The 6276-nt window shown below is 30.5% G+C and overlaps 1 long non-coding RNA gene across 1 annotated transcript; it reads left to right on the forward strand.

Annotated features, from left to right (window-relative positions):
- The first annotated feature begins 439 nt into the window (after nucleotides 1–439).
- LOC111083813 lies at nucleotides 440–5544 on the forward strand. Its single transcript, XR_002609263.1, has 2 exons — nucleotides 440–603; nucleotides 2009–5544. It is a non-coding gene; the product is annotated as an uncharacterized LOC111083813 (long non-coding RNA).
- The last annotated feature ends 732 nt before the right edge of the window (nucleotides 5545–6276 follow it).

The raw sequence follows: 6276 nt of genomic DNA on the forward strand, positions 1-6276 counted from the left end.
GTTATGGTATAACAAAATTACAGCAGTTTTAAATATAGAACATGGATTTGAAATACTAATGAACTTTTTTTTTGGATAAAACTTTTTGATTATTTCATTCACATTTAAAAATGTAATTCTTTCCATGCTTATTAAAAGCAATTGGTTTTAGGTATCAAGATTAAGTTATCAAGTTTTGTTTGTAGTCTAACGTTGATAATTGTATGTTTAGATATTTTTTATGTAAACGTCTTGACTCGGAGGTAAGTTTAAGAGCTTATGATGATAAGTTTCTAGGTTTGCTCCCTGTTATGGGTACATCACAGATACATATTTAAACATTGACATAAACTATATATATATGTATTTCTATTTGTTTAAATTTTCTGCGTAATTGTTAACCACCCATTACAGATGGAAGCAAGCATTTCACATTTACATCTGTTTTTAATAGGTCGTGCTTTCCTTTAACAATGAGATAAGAGCAAGACTACTTCAATTTGTCACAGGGACTTCTCGTGTTCCCATGAATGGCTTCAAGGAATTGTATGGCAGCAATGGTCCTCAATTGTTCACTATCGAGAAGTGGGGAAATACTGACAACTTGCCTCGTTCCCACACATGGTACGTTTTTGTACTTCGCAGTTAGACAAGAAGGCTGTATGATCTTTTTGTTTTTCCAGCGTTTATTTAGTAAACAGTCTTGTAATTTACATTGTACTTTAATTGATAGCTTAGTTATATGTTTACTTTATTGGAAATGTATAGATGATAATTGTTTAACCATTTGCCTCATATGGTAAGTTAGAAATAAATAGTTACTTTACTGGTATGTTGTGCTCGGTAACTGCAGTATATTTTCTTTACCTGTTGTAACATATAGTTGATAGTTCAATAACATAATTTACTTGACTGTTTACAAATACTTTTTATGGTTTAACCCTCCCTTTCACCACTGACTGAGACTTAGTTGTTATATTGTTTAACAAGAAGGTCTATAAAGTATGTCTCGAACATTACTAGCCATTACAGAAAGCATCTACTGTTTCTTGACTTACATTAAATTCTTAATTTCCAATCAAACATTTCACTAAACAAAAGATCACAATTCTTTCATAATTTATTTTTTTCTCAAGAGAATGCAGGATAGATGAGCAAATTGTTAAATTCATGAGAACAGTTTTTTCTCCATTTACAGTCTAGGTGAACATTAAAAAAATTGTAATGAAGTAAGTAAGCCTAAGGACAATGAAATATGGGAAAAAAGCTTATGCAATTTTGATTTATGTGGTCTGAACTTTCAAGGTCAGTCTTTACCATTGAAAAAGGTGGCTCTATCTGTTGGAAATATGAGGGTTTTATTAGGTTTTTCAGAATTTTGTTACTCACTAGTTACACACAGGACCATATTCTTATTGTCTTGCTTGTGGATGAATTAGGAAGTTGTGATCTTTTTGGAACTTCTACCTAGAAGTGATGTCTGACATATTGTGTTTGGTATTACCTGTTATGATGTCAGGCAAATAATTTAAACTCAAATGTCTAACATATTGTGTTTGGTATTACCTGTTATGACGTCAGGCAAATAATTTAAACTCAAATGTCTAACATATTGTGTTTGGTATTACCTGTTATGACGTCAGGCAAATAATTTAAACTCAAATGTCTGACATAGTGTGTTTGGTATTACCTGTTATGACATCAGGCAAATAATTTGAACTTAAATGTCAACTTAAAATGAAACTGAAAATTTAAAAAAAATTCTAATTCTGTACAGAACTAAACTTTTGATTATTATCACAAGTTTTTTTTCTGATTATTTTGAATAAGCCTTATTATGAATTATTAATAAACCTTATTATTTTATCTAGCAGGAACTTGCATTTTCTACAACTTATACATTCAAAACTATTGCTAACTTTAAATGTAATCTGAATTGTTATATGTTTGAGTTCTAAGTTTGAATATAGCTTTCTAATAGGGACTCTTGATTAGTCTTGTGGTTCATTAGTGCAATATTTTTTTATAGCTTCAACCGATTAGACCTTCCTCCCTATGAGAGCTACCACGATCTTCGTGATAAGATGATGCAGGCTATAGAAGGATCTAACACTTTTGGAGGTGTGGATTAACTTGAAAAGAAATTTCTTTTCTGTGAGACTTTGAGTGTATTGGATTAGATTCATGGATGATGTTCTTTGTGGAATATTGTATTCTTTATAAATATATAAAAGTGTAACTCATTTTTTTCTTTGATATACTCTTAGTAATGCTAGTTGAACAACATAACACAGTTTTAATTCTTCCTCCAGACTAAGTCTGATTTGTGATGCTAATTGCCTTGAGAAACCACTCAGTTTTTATGTTAAATATCTGTGAAAATCAACAGTTTGTATTTCAGGATGAATGTTTAGTAACTTTCTAGAGACACTATATAATACAGTGTTATTTATTATTTGGAATTATTGTGAAAAAGTATTTTTACTGTTAGAACTTTTAAGTTAGATGATAACTATACTAGTGTAAATATATTTTGTAAGTTAACACTGTTACATTTCTGGGAAAGGTGTTTATGCTCGTAGTTTCTGGTATCTAGGTATGGATGCTGTATTACTTAAAATAAAGTGAATTCTTTTTTTAATATGAAAAGTATTCTTAATTTGTTACTAATAGATATATAACTGGCAGTGTTAGGTTGATTTTGGTTACAATATACCAAGTATAAGTTGTACCAACATGATCCTCTTGTTTAAGGTATAAACACTACGGTACTAATAACCTGAACCATATATATACAGCATTTCAGAGGATCGTGTCTTTCATCGTCCAGCCCAACTGACAAGTTCAGGTATTGAATGAAAGGCTTTGTGGGCAATGACTTATGGCAGACAAAAGATAGGTCTGAAATGCTATCTTTATATGCTTCCGATTTTGTATCCGATATAGTCAACTTAAGAGAAACGTCAAAAACATCTGCCCCTTATGTGTTTTTTATCACCAGTTTTAGGCCTATTGGTTTCCTAGTGCTTCACTGGTTTTTTGGAGTTTTAAATCATGGTATCTTACATGACATGAAAAACACTAGTAACCTGAATCAAAATTAATTTGCAGAGTTTAGTACAGTACTAGTGAGAAAAAACAAAACTAATACCTTATAATTGATGTCTACTGTATATCACTATTTTGTCCTGTACTTCACCTTATAGTTAGTGTCAAGGGTGTCCATTCAGGGGTGACAAAATATATATATTTTTGCCCCACTAATATTTTATTATACACCAAGTTTAATTCTCTTTCAATGTTTACAAATTTTAGTAATTAATTGTGGATCTGTGCTTTTTGTGTGTGTGTGTGTGTGATGAAGAAAAATACATTGTTATAAACAGTTATTTCTTATTTGCCACCCCAATATATTTCTTGAATTGATACTTCTGGTTAGTGCAATAGAAATGTAGAAGACAGTTTTTATAAAGAAATGTATTTATAAAAAAATTTTCACCAGTTAGTATTTTATTCCCGTGTTCCGCATGTGGGCCAAAGCTGTAACTTTTATAATTGGAGTGATCATAAAAGAATCAACTGAGTTTTTTTTTCTAGCCATACAGTTTTTCAATTTTATCTTGAAGAAGAAGATTGTTAATGATTTCACAATCAGTTGTTAGTAAACTCTTGAAGTTATTGTCATGGAAACCACATTAGCTTTGTGTATATACCTTGAGTCTTCGCAGTCTGTAGACTTGTTATAGTTGTTGATGAGTTAAAAATATAATATTTTGATTGTTTTAAATTGGTTTTGTACTTAACTGGTTTTGTTACTGCAGTGAAAATGTTTATATAGACTAGAAATTCATGGACAGACATTGAAAACTATTGTATCTGAAAGCCGTGGAAAGACTTTTTTTATCTTCTCTGTGGTATAAAATGAGATTAATAATGTATATAACTAGCTTTATTAGAGAAGAGTTTTTGAATTATGTATGCTTTGAAATTGTAATTTTTATGGTTGAACTAACTTTTTATAGGCTGCTACGAAACAGTTAAGTTGTATAAGTGATAAAAACAAAACAGTTTGAAACTATTTTCATAAGTAACTATGAAATTTAAGGAAAGTCTGCATATTGGTATGCAAATTTATGTGAATTCAAAGTAACCATAGTTGTATCTGTTAAAACCTTGAGAGAGCTATGTAGATTAGGTTAATTATCATTATCAAAAAATGTTTCTTAGTGCTGATAATCACATTTGTACAGTACCACTTCTGTTGCTCAGAGTGCTGTCTCTGTAGGCCTATAGTGCCTTATTTCTGTGCTTTTTTACCTGATATTATGGTAGCTTTGGTTGTGTTTTAGACTATTGTTTGTAAAGTTTCAGTATGTAATTCTCTAGTAGGTTCTACTCATCCCGGGTCTGCTGAGAAATATGGAATTGAATTTTTTGATTCTTTAGAGAATGTTTTCAACGAGCTTATAGAAAGGCTTTAATTATAATTGAACATTCCTGTGAACAATTTTTTTTTTTTTGGCATGCCGTTAAAAAGGATTAGTTACATTTCATCATATAATCGGTTACTTTCAAGCCCCAAGATAAGGTTGATGTTAATCCTACATTTTTATCACATGCTCTCTTAACATAAACCATGACTGGGATGATGTTATTGTAGCCTTGACTCGTCAAACCAAGACTATTGCTGATTTTTACTGTTTGATACATGCATCCGTATTAAGTTTGATGTGATCGTTGTTTTAAAGTAGAACGACCCATAATGGATAGCATTTCTCTTGATTGAACTTTAAAGTAGGAATAATGACACTATATTCCATGAGTAATGATGTGAATAGACGTTTTGTAGATGTGCTTTTAGTTGATAGGATGTTTTGGGCAACCATCATTCTTCGTGTCCAGAGGAAGATAGGTACAGTACTATCAATTAAAAGTATTTCTGGAAAAATGTATTTTTGATCTTATTACCTGTTGCATAAAAACAAACACGTTTCAAACTATCTTGTGAAGTTTGTTTTTAAAGAACTATTCTACTTAACAAAAGAAAAGCAAGGATTATTATATTACATCCTTTGTAAACTTGATAGTAATACTACGTTGTTTTCATTCTCGCTACTTTTCTAAACAGTAACACCTTTACGTTTTTACACCTAAGACTGACATCCTCCAGTTTAGTCCTTCATAAATAAGGTAATGAAAGCCTGAACCGATGCTCTTTTAAAAAATTCCATCAGTAAAGAAGTGTTTAAGAGAACTTAGATTTTTTTAAACATAAAATTGTTTATACAGTTGGCTAATCTTTAGCTTCAACGTGTTTGTTTGAACTTTTAACTATTTGGTATTACAGTTTCTTAAATGGTCTTTTAGTTAATGTTGGTTTAAAAGTTTTATTTGTACACTCGGAACTGTTTGGAAGCTTTTCTTTCTTCTCATATTGTGGATACAAGATGTAATTTTGTGGTTAAGTTAAATATAAAGTAATATGATCTTTTCATGAAATACACCGATTTTTAGAATTTTGTAAATATTAACTTTACAGAATAAAAAAAATCTTTATTAACTAAATAGTTTGTACTGTTTGTTGCCATTTTAAATTAAGTAAATTTACAAGACTGTATATAACACGGGGGGTGGTGGGGGTGGAGAATTTTAATATTTGGAATTACTAAGATACAAAAGAAATTTTTTCTAAAATTTCTCTACAGAGAAATATTGTATTTTTCAAATTAAAACCATTTGTTTAGTCCCATAGTGTGCAACTGTGGGGTACACCTCCCAGCTGGAGGGGTATGGGGCACACAACTCTAACTATGGGAGTATACAAATTGAAAAACAAACATTATAAATATTACTACTATTAAGTAATATAATAACGACTAACGTGTGAAAACTATGTATATCATATGTACACAAAGTTTTTCCAGTCGTATTCAGAAGTTTATTAAAGAGAAAACCAGTATCATCCGGCAGTATGTTGTTTGACAGTAGATTGGGGGGGGGGGGGCATTGCTTGAGAAATCTGTAAGTCTATGCATGTTATATGTGAACAGATATATGATAAAAATACAACATACTAAAAATTGTATTTCTCAAATACAAGAAATTACGCCAGTAAAAATAATCCTATAAAATGTTATTTATTTAAAACTAACAATAACTGTGTTTTTTTTAGATAGTTTCCTGTGAAATGCAAGAACACTGCATTTTTTTTGCCATCCATATTTCATTTAGTCTTCCTATTAACCTCCAGGGGGCATCATATCCAGCAGTATAATGGCGACTTATGTGAACTTCTTA

Source organism: Limulus polyphemus, unplaced genomic scaffold (assembly GCF_000517525.1).
Source record: "Limulus polyphemus unplaced genomic scaffold, Limulus_polyphemus-2.1.2 Scaffold11323, whole genome shotgun sequence".
In the NCBI taxonomy this organism is placed as follows: domain Eukaryota; kingdom Metazoa; phylum Arthropoda; class Merostomata; order Xiphosura; family Limulidae; genus Limulus; species Limulus polyphemus.